Genomic DNA, 15473 nt, shown 5'->3' with positions numbered 1-15473 from the left:
GCGAGGCAGTAGGGCTCTTCACCGTTTGAGGCATTGCAGTCCAAATTAATAATAATTTACACGAAATAATACGGATTATACTGGCGTCTAAACATGTGGGCGAACTGGGTTCTCAGCCCTGAGTAAAACAGAGGTCCTTAAATGTAATTCAACACACATTTATCAATTCTAAAACTATATTTCTAATTAATTTTGAATTTTCCGCGGGCCACCTAAGTGTGATTTGGAAGTCCCTTGAAGTAGGGAAGTTGCCCAGACGAACCTCTAGTAGGGAAGAACCTGTTAGGTAGGAAGTTTGGAACTCCCTCTTAGGTCTTATTCTTCCCTACCGAACGACGACCTCTAGTCCATATTCCTGGGACTGAAAAGTCGTCACTAGAGTATGCAAAAAAACACCTCCACGGGGCAACAAGCGCAAATGTGATCTGCAAATGCGCCGCGGGTCTATTAAACGCTTTGGAACGCGGGTGACTTATGCAATATGTAAATATGCTACGAGTCACTCAAGTTATCTGTAAATATGCACACCGCTGTTCACTTCAATGATCATGAAATGCAGCGATGTCACTTTGGTTATTTGTAAATATGCCACGAGTCACTCAAGTTATAGGTAAATATAAACCGAGGACCGCTTACGTGATCTGATAACGTGCCGCAGGCCGCCTAAGTGATCTGGAACTGTGCCGCGGGTCACTTTGGTGATCTACAAATGTACCGCTGGTCCCTGAAGTGATGTGCAACTGATCCGCAGGGTCACTTAAATAATCTGGAAACATGCCGCTTAGTTCATTTTCGCAAAATTAGTTTTGGTGATGAGGTCAGCATGTATGTTACACATGGTATTCAAAAGAAAAAAAAATGTAACTATTGAATATCAAGCCAAGAAATGCAGCGGTAATCATACTATAAACTCAGCGGTTTCGGGTCGGGTATGACTTAGTAGTAGAATTTAGGTTCAAATTTGCTTTGCTTGAGAGCATATTGATGAGAGAAGTCGATGTTGCAAAACTTCTGGATAGTGTGTCTCTCTCTCTCTCTCTCAACTTTTTTTATGGACGCAAGAGCACTTCGATGATTACACTTACACGCAAAATCTACCCACTTTACTTTTTTTTTCAATCTAAGATTAACATTCCCCGTTTCGTAACGAAACTTACAAGACCGCTTTGATGAAACTTGTTTTACATCACACACAGGTAGCTTCAATTTTTTTTTCTCTTCTATTCGAGTGAGAAATCGACCTGTTTGAATTGCTAAACTAAACAAAACTAAACTCCATAAAAGTAGTAACGAGTCGTCACGTATTCACAGGATGAGAGTTGAAATTTCAATGGTTTTCCCATCCAATACGAAAGAAATTCGTTACTGTTTAGGTAAAACCTTTAATTCAGTAATGACTTGAAATTCTGTTAGGGGATCGTCACAGATAGCCTCTCTGTAATTGAGAGCCCTAAAAACACACACGCTCAATTCAAGTCCTTTATAAAAATTGAAAAGTCTTTGGAAAAGTGTGATGAGGCTTCACACACGAGCGCCTCTTTTAAGTACCATAAAGGGGAATTTCTAAACATAATTTAGTTAGAATATAAATTATTCTGTTTCTTTACGGAGAAACTAATTTTTAATTAAATGCATATATCACTTGAGTTAGTGCAATATCCAATGAATGACTCCAAACAGTATGCTTCAACCTTTTGGCACGGAGCGTTGAAAATTGTTGAACAATTTCGCGGACCGGCAAAGTAGCAGAAATCATTTACGGACAGGCAATAAATAGATGTCAGTTCGTTAGATGTTCCATAGAGGAATATGGACGAGGTGTATGTGTGAACAGGCCCGTCATTTGGGGAGGTCAGGGGGTCCGTTGCCCCTCCCCGGCTTTTGAAAATAACTAAAAATGATGTATATATATATATATATACATATACATATATATACGGGGTGATTATAAAAAAACTATCCTGACATGTGGGCCCCCTAACTATCATACCATTCACAGAAAGTGAATGAAATTTTGGCATAAGGTATTTTGAGGTATGCGCTCAAGAATGATATGGAAAACAACAGTGTCACTCTAACAGTTACGGTTACAGTGAGAAAATTTCGAAAATATCAAATGGCAACACCAAGTTTTTTGTATTGGAATGCGATCCCCATACTGAAAAACACTAAATAGCGTTGGAATGGCACCTGTAGCACGAAAATCCCCGGAGCTAGGCAAGGAAAAAGGACTTTGCCGTGCACCAGAGCATTAATGTTCGTTTCATTCGTCACACCGTTTCTTCGGCTGAGATTCCACAAGGCCTGATTAGTCCTCCACAAGGTCATGTGGAAAATTTGTGAAACACAATAAAATGCTTTATTTTATGCTGCTTCTCTGTCCTTATTGGTTGTCCTCACTTTTAGCCTATCTACCGCCGGTGATTTTCATGCTACAGTTGCCGTTCGAACGCTATTTAGGGTTTTTCACAATGGAGATCACATTCCAATACAAAAAACTTGGTGTTGCCATTTGATATTTTCGAAATTTTCTCACTGTAACCGTAACTGTTAGAGTGACACTGTTGTTTTCCATATCATTCTTGAGCGCATACATCAAAATACCTTATGCCAAAATTTCATTCAGTTTCTGTGAATGGTATGATAGTTAGGGGCCCATATGTCGGGATAGTTTTTTTATAATCACCCTGTACATTGAATACATGTCCTTTGCCGCCCTCCTGGAAAAAGTTGAAATGACGGCCCTGTGTGTGAGTTTAGTAGAAGTAAATAAATGTGGGAAGTAATGTATGATCCGGCAAAAAATAAATAAATGTAATAAATAATTTGCAGACTGGCAAAAAATGACTTCCTGACAAAAATAGGCTAATAATAATGTAACATAATGGGAAAATAACATAAATGGGGGGAAATAGTTCAAGAACTGACAAAAAATAATTTAAATAGACTTGTAGACGACAGACTGGTTCGTCAATAGAAACTTGCAGGAGTTTCAACTTTTTATCAATAGAAATGCGTAAGAAGCTTGCACATCACTTGAAATGCGTGGCAAGTATACATACTCCCAGAAATTCCAGTGAGTTTCTTTTGTACCTATTTTTATATTCAGCTTATTTTTGTACTTCTTCGGTTTATCTCCCACCATTGTTGATTCTTCGCACACCCCTAAATTATCCATCGCGTACCCCAAGTAAAATATGCCACGGGTTTGTCTTCGACAATCTGAAACAGCTTGCGGAGAGTACAGAGCGAATGCCTCTATAAATTTCTATGACCTCGTCGTACGTCCAAGTCCTACTCACGAATTCCCAATAATAAAATTGGCATAAATGTCATTCGGCGTCTTGGAAACAACATTGGCCGTGCTGCAGATTCTTTTCGAAAATTCCAACATAACCCCGGAAAAAATTCTGTTGCCGCTCTAACGGACTACGAACGTCACACGGGACATAAAAACAATATACGTGTAATGAAAAAGCACTTTTTATCCACTAGGCAATTCTCTAAAGCAAAAATTGTCCGATGCATATCACGGAATCCTACTTGACATTCAGAAAACCATAATTTTCCCGGGGTTTTTTTTCCTCTCTCTCTCCAGTTTTCTTTTTGCCCAGGGTACTTGTCCAACGTTTCGTGTCATTCTCCCCGATGCTAATTAACTCGAACAAGAATATGAAGATTTTTCGTGTAAATATAAAAGCGAGTACATGTCAATGGAGATAGTAGAAAAATGTGGAATAAAAAATAGTAATGGCGTCTTGTGGTCGAGATGATTTTTCTCGATATCGCAATAGCGAATATCTTGAGAGAGGGGAAAAAATAGCATGAAAACACAAAAATGCTTTTTTCTTTAGTTAAGAAACGAAGAGAAATTGAGAAATTTCAAGAGGAAAAATTTTTCGAACCAGTATTTTGTCAGTGAGACGTCATTGTTTTCATGTTGATATCTCGGAATATCGAAAAATTTCTACTTTTTTTTTCTAATCGCTCTACTCAGTATATCCAAACTCTGTGTTTGTATTTTGACACTTAATTAGCATACAATTATAGGATTAGTTTGGGGGGAATGTAATCGATGAACGCAGTTTCGATCAAAAATGCATCATTGAAAAAACAATTTGAAAAATATTTGTATTAATTAAATAACTCGGGATAGGATTTTTGCCGAATTTAAATATAAATACGGTTGAACTCGATAATAATGGTTTACGGAAAATTCACCGCCAACAATTCACCGCCATGCAATTCACCGCTAGGAAAATTCACCGCTAGGAAAATTCACCGCCGGAAAATTCACAGCTAGGAAAATTCACCGACTAACAATTCTCCGACAACAGTTCGATGAGAGTCAGAAAGCGAGGGAGTGAGCGATTGAGTTACTGAGTCAGTGACGGAGGGAGTGAGCGAGTGAGTGAGTGATTGAGTGAGCGAGCTACTGAGTAAGTGACCGAGCTATTGAATCAGTGAGTGAGTGAGCTACTGAGTGGATGAGTGATCTATTGAATAAGTGAGTGAGTGAGCTACTGAGTGGATGCGTGAGCTACTGAGTGGATGAGTGACCCAGTGAATAAGTTTTAATTTATTTAATAATATATTTTTTAATCATTTGTGACACTACTAGGTTAAAACTAATTCACTCACTCCCTCACTCACTTACTCACTAGGACACTCACTCACTCACATACTTACTAGGTCACTCATTCACTCACATACTCACTAGGTCACTCACTCACTCACATACTTACTAGGTCACTCACATACTCACTAGGTCACTCACTCACATACTCACTAGGTTACTCCCTCACTCCCATACTCACTAAGTCACTTACTCACATACTCACTAAGTCACTTACTCACATACTCAGTAGGTCACTCACTCACATACTCAGTAGGTCACTCACTCACATACTCATTAGGTCACTCACTCACTCCTCTCTCACTGACTCAGTAACTCAATCCCTCACTCCCACGCTAACCGAATCGCATCGAACTGTTGTCGGTGAATTTTCCTAGCGGTGAATTTTCCTAATGGTGAATTTTCTTAGTAATGAATTGTATGGAGGTGAATTTTCCAGCGGTGAATTTTCCTAGTGGTGAATTGCTGGCGGTGAATTTTCCGGACACGGATAATAATGACAGCCAAAAGGCTCGTTATACCCAAGGTGTTGTAGAAACCGTGGTTTAGTTTCTTAAGATGCTTGTATAAAATATACAGGGTGTCCTGTAAGTAATGATTCAGCCTTTATATCATATACCGTTAGTCGTAGAGGTAAAAATTCCAATTTAAAAAAATTGCTCGTAATGTGTTCAAAAATCATCTTGTAACAGCTTTGAGAGTGAAAGTACACAGTGTGTCACAAAATAAAATAAAAAATCAAATTTTTACGCGGTCCGCCTGTCTTCCAACTTCCAATTAGGAAGATGCTGCTCTGTCTCTTCCCTTCCATGGAAAAAAATCCATGAGTTTTAACTGCAATATTCGCTGAGATATTTTAATTGATAAATCGGGAAAAATGCGAATGAACAGCATAAATGAGGGAAAAGAGCGTTGTCCGTTAGTTTATGATGTTCTTTCTCAAGTCTTCTCCGATTTAGGAATTGAAATATCTCGGTGAATATTACAACTAGAAACATGGAATTTTTTTTTTTGTTGCCCTCAGAAGAGACAGGGTAACAACTTTTTAATTAGAAGTTAAAGGACAGGAGGCGCTGCATAAAAATTTAGATTTTTGTATTTTATGACACACTGTAATTTAACCCTCGAAGAGTGATTCCTGAATACATTTTGAGCATTTTTAAAACTGGAACTATACCTCTACGATGAACGTTTGATGGGATATAGGCCGCATTAGTATTCACTGTATAAGACACCCTGTATATGACGCTACTTTGAAGGGGGTTATTTTACCTATCCCCAGCCCCAATGAGAGGGTTCCTACAGTTTGGCTGAGGTGTTATGTGAAAATTAAGAAACTAGGGCTGACTCTTGGACAGACCGAGTTTTAGCTGCTATAGACCCGCCGCTTTTGGCCTGTTGGGACGTACTGGGCCTGAAACATTACTGGGATTTTTCACTAATGTTTTTCGGTCTCGTTGGGACAACGTAATTTTAAAATCTCCATTGGAGACACAGCAATGCTCTTTTTTGGCTTCATGGTTATTTATTTCACTATAACGTAAATGATACCGAATTGAACGGATCTTGCACATATCTCTAGCAGATAATCGTCTTATACAGAGACGAAGAACACGCCTATGAGAACTGCATTAATGATTAATGAAAAAGTTGACGTTTTTTTCCTATCTAGACCAGACACCTCCAACCGTAGATTTGACATTTTAATGAAGCTTGCGGACCTCTAAGGTACGCTATACGCAAGGTACCAAAGAACTATGCAGCTTTGCGGGCAACGCGTAACCCGCCGGCGTTGCGCGGCAACATTTTTTATACTCACCGCTAGGTTGGTGAGCTAAACCTTCGGTGTGAGACTTCTTGCATTAACAATTTTTTTCTTGTGGTTATGTACCTCCTCGTAAGGAAAGTTTCTGACCATGGACGAACCGGGTATCAAACGCACGACAATTTTAAACATCCTTTGGTACTTTAGGCGAGTATCTTATGGACCTGAGCTACCGTGCCCATATAGTTAAATATGGAAGGATACTTGTACACTTCTATGGATACTCTTATACGAAATTACACGGGGGATTCAAAACTCAACGTACAAACTTTCGGGGAGGTAGAAAACACAAAACACATAGGAACGTATGACCGGAAACTCCAACGTGATCAGCTGGAGCATAAACGAATATGCAGCGGTGACAAGCTAATAATGGGTGGAAAAACTTTTTATTTAGCGATACTTTCACGTGAAAACAGTATGTGTACACGTTAAGTTCACAAGTGCTCAACGTTCTTACCATCCGTAGTTATGCACAAAAAGAATGCGATACGTGCCTATGTGATTCTGTTTTGTTTTTGTGTTTTCTACCTCCCCTAAAAGTCTATACCTTGAGTTTTGAATCACTCTGTATACGTACATCAATAGGAACACATTGCTTATGGCAACTGCCAGTATTCATACGTACAAGAATAAATATTTCTCAACGATCGACAATCATTCAATAAATCCAGTTTTTATCGACATGCTCAATAGAAAAGGCAGCCAAAAATTCCATCAATGTATTGAGCTCAAATTCTCGAAAATGCTTGAGAAAGCCTCCCAGAATGAAAATAAAAAATATCACATATTTGCATTTGCTTCTATAAGGTCCTCTCCCCGCGGGAATACTGTAATTGGTCTCCAGTAGCATGAAGACCAAGAGACTAGACGACTCAAGTTGCCCGTTTTCACTCACATGGCTCTTGCGAGGGAAAATTTAAAAACCCAGAAAACGCCGTTAAAAGTGACGCAGTTTTTAGTCCACTAACTTCAAACGATCATAACAGAAGTGTTGTCTTAATGAGTCTGTCAATTAAGCTCCGGGACCCGAAGATCTTTGAGGGTCCCCTGGGACCCAATTTAGTAGACGCATTAAGGAGGACGGGAAGAATGCATCCAAAAAGTCGTAAACTATTTTACATAAATTCAAAATAAATGAGAAATAATTTCATAACTGATGAAATTTCAGAGTTAATAAAATAAAACATCTCAGAATTAATAAAAATCCGGAGTTATTATTTCGAAATTAACGAGATTTCAATAATTTTAGGGCTTTGTTAGATCATCATCCGTTAAGAGCCCCTACACAAGAATAAAAAGAAATATTCACAGTAATATATCGCAATACTGAGGTAACGAAGAGACTAGAACGTCAAGTCGTCAGACCACAGTTCAAGTAGGTAATGTAGTCACCAATATGCCAATCTCCTCGTGTGAGTGGCGCCGTAGAAATACACACATTGCGCATTTCAACATGTCTTTGGGGAAAAAAAAATAACGTAGAAAAATAATGTCGTTTGAATGTTTACTCTATCCATGTTACTCTATGGAAAATAGTTTCCTAAAATGTTTCGCAATGTGTTTCAATATAGAAATTTGCGTTTCAAACAAAACTTAGATAGCAAAAAATAAGGTATCCAATCAGTTGATTTACATAAAAAAAAGTGAAAATTTGCACATTCATACTTCTAGCATGAGAGGAGGCGATATACAGTCGACGCTCGTTATAACGACCCCATGTTATAGCGACCATTCCATTACAACGACCAGTATAATAATTCCCAGATGTTTTCATAGAATGACTATCATATATGTGTTTTACTTTCGATATTATTACCCTCTCAATATAACGTCCGTTTTCGACGGGACGAAGGGGTTTTTTATATCGAGCGCCGATTGCATTTATCATTTATACAGATATTTTTCAACATGCAGGTGCCAACATGACATTAATATGCCTTTTCGTATGCCGACTTCTTTCAACAAATTTTATATAAAATAATGGCTCAAAAGATGTCTGAGTCTCAGCCCAGAGAGAGAGGAAGTCGAAATCTCATTACGCATCCTCCCCCCCAAAAAAGTAGCATAGTCTAACTCAGTGTTCTCTCTTCAACCGGAACTTTACTTGCGGGCCGGTGAAAGTAATTGAACATGGACCGTCATAAATAGAAAAAATTTGCGAACCTGCGGGGAAAAGAAAAAATTGTAGAAAACTTTCCGAAACAGCTTTGCCGCGATTCATTTGTTTCATATTTATACTCTACTTTCTATTATCATATGCGAGAAACAGCGTTTTGCTGGAACCTTGCTGCCACCTGTCGAACAAAAATGAACTATACAAGGGTTTTTTAATAGCTGACTGGTACGAAGATATATTTTGGAAAGTGGGAAAAAATTCAACTGCACCCTTGCGGGGAATCGAGCTCACGTTCGTTCACTTTTCGGGTGAACGCACTAGACTACAGAGGCAAAGAACATCTCAATCTTTCCTTGGAGCTCGTGTGCACGGAACGTACATTGACGGTCGGACCTAACTAAAGCCAAAGCTTGAAAAATAAACTATTTGTTTGAATTTCATAGTAAAAAAGTAGTTGTTGCTTTTAAATCGGTATGCAACATGAAAATTAGCAATTTGGGATGTAATACCATACATTGTAAATTTTTATACTCTATATCGGTGTTAATTTTATTAGCCATAATACCGGTTACTATGTTTTATGGTGTTACAGAAATAATTTTGTGGCAAAGGTAAAACATATTAACCAGTATTATGACTCGTAAGCATTACACTGGTATATATTGAGCATGGAAATAAAAATATATATACAGTTTTATACCATCAAACTGTTAATTTGCATATGCTGCATGCCTGTTTGAAATGAACAATAAATTTTGCCTGAAGTATGATGAATGGTTTTGTTTCCATTTGATAGGTGGCAGCAGTAGTCCTAACGTAACGCTTTTCTATCTCCAGTAATGTATATATATTTCAAATAGATGTGATAGTATTTATGGCATAGATGACTTCGAATTCATTCATCTCAATGTTCAAGACAGCATAATTCTTCTTCTAATACACTCAAATCTTCTGGAATATTCTTTGGAAAACATATTTCATTCTCATAACTCTGCTCTGAAGTTATCAAAAAATCTAAGCAAGCCAAAAATGGCCTTTACAAAACATGCTGATGAAACTTGCCTTTGTCGATAAACACCGAAATGATCATCCTGTCTACCCTCTTGTATGCCACTTCAGCTTTAAGTAGAGAAACCATAGGATTAAACTTGTATACGACTCCTAAGTAAAAGCTTGCCTCGCCCCAAACCGTCGGCTTGTGTACCTCGTGACGGAACTATTTTTTTATAGCTACACAATGGACGAAAAAGAAACTAAATCCTCCAAAGGATAAAACAAAGTTGGTGTTAGTATTTTCAGTTTTGGTTTAGTATGTTTTTGAGAAATTCGAGAGGCATGTCTCTTTCCTATGAAGGGAATTTTGAATAACAGTGTATTTTCGTTAGACCAAACATGAGGAATGGGTGTATAGTAAGCCAATGAATAGGATTGAATACAGTATATGCAAATAAGAGAACTCCCGGATACTTGGAAAAACACAAAAACCGATTCAATTTTTTGGTTAATCCACGTTTTTATCTCCAAGAGACTCACTTTGCAGCGAATTTTTCAACAATAAAAAAAAAGGATTATAATTTTTTTGTTAAATTAAAGGAAAGCGTTAAAAATATAGATAGCTTTTACACGATCGCAGATAAAAAATTTCAACAAGCTTGTTTGTATGTTGATGCTCCTAAAGCTGCAAGATAATACTCGGAATAGGCTTACGGGTAAGCAGCTTTCGTTCTGTATTTTAAAAAAGAGGGAAGGATACAAAGTTAATAGTCGAGATGACTTCAAATATATTTCAGGCAATAAATTGTTACAATATAAATACTGCATTTTGCATAGGAAAGGAGTAATTCTGCAAAAAAAAAATTCCCATGACCAACATCCCTCAGTATAAAACATGATGATATACAGGTTGAATTCAGTTATACTTAGAGGCCGTTCAAGTATTACGTAAGCAAATTTTTAGCCATTCTTGACCCCCCTCCCTCCCTTGTCAACAAAAGTCAGCAAATCTCTGACCCCCCTCCCTCCTTGTCAGCAAAATTTCGTCATCAGCTCTACCCCTCTGAATCCTAACGCATATTGGTGGGATCAGTGACGTACACGGGGGGGCTCTTGGCGGCCCCCCCCCCCTCCCACGATCAAAAATTTATTTTTTAATGCAAAACATTTTCAGATCACTTAAATGACCCGGGACGCACAATTCCATTATGTACACAGGTTTTAACATGGGATACGCTCATTGGCGAAGATCACAATGACGTCATTTAAGATCGAGGGAAATTCTAACTCCGAACCTTTCTCGTCACGTACTAGCCGAAGAGCCGAACATTACCGATTCGGAACCATGGCTGTTACGTTTGGCAACTTATCGCCAAACACCAGGATTCATTAAAGATCACGATATAATATTACAAAGATATAAAATTTTATAGCAACATAATATAATTATCATAATAATGGCATACAATATAATATCACAACTCAAAAAAACATGCTTCCGACTTCTTTATTAATAAATGCCCCTGTAGGCCGAACTTCGTTCGGCGCGGGCCTACGGCCCACGAACGGCTTCACCACCCGCCCGCTCGGACGTCGCTTCGCTCCTCCGGCCGTTACAGGGGACCCCTGCCCCCGGACTGAAAATATCAACCATGTTGTCACCACAACCGGAAATATGGCAAAACTTCTAAGTTGAAACAAGATATTCCAAAAACAGACCGCGGGTAACACTATTAAAAGAAGGATTCGTATGGAACTACGTTGAAATTCGAACCTACGACCATTCAATGCACAAACCCCGTACTTTAACCATTACACCGACTGGCACACGCTGATTTCAGCTAAAATTAGATATATTTATTATTAAACGTTGCCAGTATATTGGCGCCAACCAACAGTCGCCGGAAAAACGCACGCCAATAAATATGTCGCGCATGCGCATTACATCGAGTTCTGAAGTCAAGATCGGGTGTGACGATTTAGTGGCGTAATAGTGATCTTAGCCAATGACGCGCATCCCATTTAAAAATCCTATGTACGGTATGGAATTACGCACCCGGGACACAGTTCCAGAACACTTGAGCGATCCCTGACACATTAAGAGATCCCTTGAGTGACATATGACGTAGTTTTAGAGCACGTAAGGGCCCCCAGTGTGGTTCTACATCACTCAAGTTACCTACGGCACATTCTCAGATTATTTGAGTGTGATCCGCGACATATAATTAAGGATCACTTGAGTGATACGTGACACAGTTCCAGAGCACTTAAGCAGCCCGTACACATTTTCAGAGCACTTGGATCCGCGGAACATTTAGAGATCACTAAATTGGCTCTGTAGGGCACTTATCAATAGTGGGGGGGGGGGGGGGTGTTACTTCAAGTGCCCACAAACTATCGAAAGGTTTTTCTCGTTTTTGGCGCACCGAGTAAGAGGCCATTAAGAATATTTCATATTTTCATAAAGGGTGGTTGATTACGTAAGCATTATCCAAACCCCCCTCCCCCCCGTCATCAAAAGTCAGCAAATCTGAAAACCCCTCCCGCCCCCATCGATGATGACGTAATACTTGAACGGCTCCTTATAGCAAAGTTTAAGATAACAGCAAACGGTGGTCCAGGTTGAGTTTTGGGACCCTCCTCGCCCCCCCCCCCTCCACGCACACACAGGAGTACTGATTTTATGTTACCTAGCTAACAGATGACTCCAGACGAATTAACGTACGGAACACATTCGAGATATTGCACATTCGTGCTTCTAGCATGAGGGGGACGATATGAAATGAATCATACCAAAAATGAATGAATGAAAATTCAAAATTGATAACAAAAAGATATTAATGATAAAAATTCATATTCCAGAATTAATGAAAAATAATGGCAGAAGTTAATCGGAGAAATAAATCCAGAATTAATAAAAATCCTGGATCTATGAAACAACTAATTTCAGAATTAGTGAAAGTCTTCAATGACTTTAGGCGTTTGTTTTATTCGGTTTCTGGCTCAGCACCCAATGGCCTATCCGTTAATATATCATTGAATGTTTTTTCCCAAATTTCGAAAACCAAATATCTTGTTATTTAGGAATTGATGAGCAATTTTAAATTGGAAATAGACCCATGAATCACGAAGTTGATCGTTTTTGTTGGTTCACGATCGCAGCTAAGAAAAGGTTAAGAACTCCCCGGGCTAAGCGTATCCTGGTGCGGAAATAGCTCAGTTCACGTAAAAAACGAACATTTTCGTTACTTTCTTCGACTTCGTTATAAGCAGGTATACGACTGTATTTATCAGGACCGAACTTTGTGGAGTGATACAAAACAACTAAACAAGCAATTTTTATCATCATAAAATGAATGCATGGGTCATCAGCAAGAATAGACGACGCTGGTCATTGACCGCATAAAGTGCTGGTTTCGGCACTTATCGTCATTTCTATCGTGGATTTGCGAAAAGGATTTCGATATGAGGGAATGGCAATACTTTGGGATCCCAAAAACTGTACAAGGAGTGTTTCCTAACAAAACGCGTGTCAGATTGAAAAACCTTTGAACGATTTCACTATTGGTGCAAAAAAAGAGAGGCCTCCTGTGCTGTTCTCACACTCCCAGAATGTCCTGTATCCTGAATGCCGCTGACAAAGGGGGCCTGTTCTGCATAGACACTGCTGCAATCGATCGAAGATTTTTTCCGTCAGACACGCGTTTTTTCGAGAAACACTCCCTGCACAGTTTTAGGGCTTCACAGCATTAACCAATCAGCGCCATACACAAAATTCATGTCCACTTTTTCCTTATTCTCGAAGCCAACCATCCCCTTCATGATAGAAAAACACCACCTATAGAAGAAGGCCTCCGCACGAAGCTTGTGGTGTCACTGAAGAAGTTAATTTCATCCAAAGTCATTGGATATACTGGAAAAAATGAAGATCCCCGCATGTGTCGGCCTGCTATACCCGATGGCAATAAGTGAAATGACCTTCTTCAGTGACGTCACGAGCTTCGCGGGGAGGCCTTCTTCTATAGGTGCTGTCAGATACACATTTATAAGTGGTTAAACAAGCGCTTAATGTGTTCTATGACAGTGCCGTCTAGCGGTTCTCCGATTGCGTTACAACGATGCAATTGTGCGACGAAAACTTTTTGAATGAGTTAGACATGTTTATGTGTTCTATGAATCCTTAAAGTGTTTTTCCCATGAATCACCCTGTATACGAATATCCATTCGTGGAGAGCATCGGTCGAGTATTTGGATATGTGGAATATGCTTAGGGGTCATTCAAGTATTACGTCAGCATCGGGGGGGGGGGGTTCGGATTTGCTGATTTTTGATGACAAAGGGGGAAGGGGGGGTTTGAAGGTTGCTTCTTATGTCATCAACCACCCCTTTTTGATGATATGAAATATTCTAAGCTGCTGACGGGGGGGGGGGGGGGTTCAGTGTTCTGCTGTCTTTTGCAGACAGGGGGGCAGGGGGCCAAAAATGGCTGAAGATCTGCTTACGTAATACTTAAATGACCCCCTTATAGCGAAGTTAGATCAACAAGAGAATTCCAAGAGTACCATTCTCCACAAATATTCCCTTCAACTGCTTGGTCTTTCTCATGTAATTTGCTCTACTTATTTAATCACATTACTTGGTATGGGTCGTATCTGAAGTACTTTCTTGAACGTCACATCAACGTAAAAACTATCACGAGCTAACGTAATTAAAAAGGTCACCATCAAACATCTCCCAGCACGGAAAAATATCTCTAGGTGGTGTGATATGTACCTTGAATATATGTGGTAGCCTCTTTTCGCCTGCTGCCAATGGTACTCGAGCACAGCCACCTTTTATTATTACTTTTATTAGCGCGATGCGCCAGCCGTTAGATTTGTATATTCACTGCCTCGTTCGAGAAACATAACGTTTACGAGTCGTATGTTGAGATAAGAATTTTACGTTTGCCCGATAGTCCGAGAAAAACCCAGCTTTTATCCGTCTGATCTCATACAGACATCTCGAAGCGGGACAGGAATCACAATAGAAGAACTCCAAGACCATTCTGGATAGATGAAGTATCACCGTTGTCCAGTTTTTACGATGACGTGGTTTTTGTTTTTTTGATATAAAATACTCTGTTGTACGTTTCCCTTCCTTTCCATACGTATGTAGTACCAGCTTATCGACCGGAACTCTCTGCGATCAAGCACTCAACTTGAAACTTCCTTTCCTGTTTTCATCCTGGATTGATATTTTTGGATTTTTTCAAGGAAGGTATTTCTTGTCTTTCTTTTTTTTTTTTTTTTTTGTGAACTTTCTTTGATATACAGGGTGATTCTAAATTCATGGAACAAACTTTTAGAAGTGATATAAGACACCTAAACAAGGATTTTTTGGTCATGGAATGTGTAGTCGAATCGCAATAGCAAAGGCGTTAGAGATGCTTTTAGAGAGTGCCCAGAGAGTTGTTTTCTTTGCAAGTGCTTTTCATGCACTTCACCGGTAGCAGATTGTAATATTTTTCCAACGAATTTACTGTGATATGTGCTATCAATCATCTGAGGATGTGTATATGGTTCTAGCATAATGAAGTAAAGCCATTTTTGTTGGGGAAATGCTCTAAATTGCTTAAACACTACATTTCTGCTTCAACGGATTAGATACGCCGAGAGCATTGCATGGCACCTATCTCCCACCATATGTCCTCCCTCTCGACTTCTTTTTGTGCGTCCATCTCCTAGGAATCGTGCACGTGATTTCCTATTGGCACCTTTGGGGGCCTCATTATCGAAAATAGCGTCATTAATACGTCACCACTGTATTTTTATTACAGAATTTGCACCTTATAACGTTTAATATTTGACCACACTTTTCATGACAAAAAATTATTTTGTAGGTGTGTTCTATTACCCCTT

The sequence above is a fragment of the Pholcus phalangioides genome, unplaced genomic scaffold (assembly GCF_987345545.1).
Source record: "Pholcus phalangioides strain wild (caught in Gottingen) unplaced genomic scaffold, Ppha-v1.0 ptg000022l_1, whole genome shotgun sequence".
In the NCBI taxonomy this organism is placed as follows: Eukaryota; Metazoa; Arthropoda; class Arachnida; order Araneae; family Pholcidae; genus Pholcus; species Pholcus phalangioides.
Note: the sequence above shows the minus strand (reverse complement) of the source record.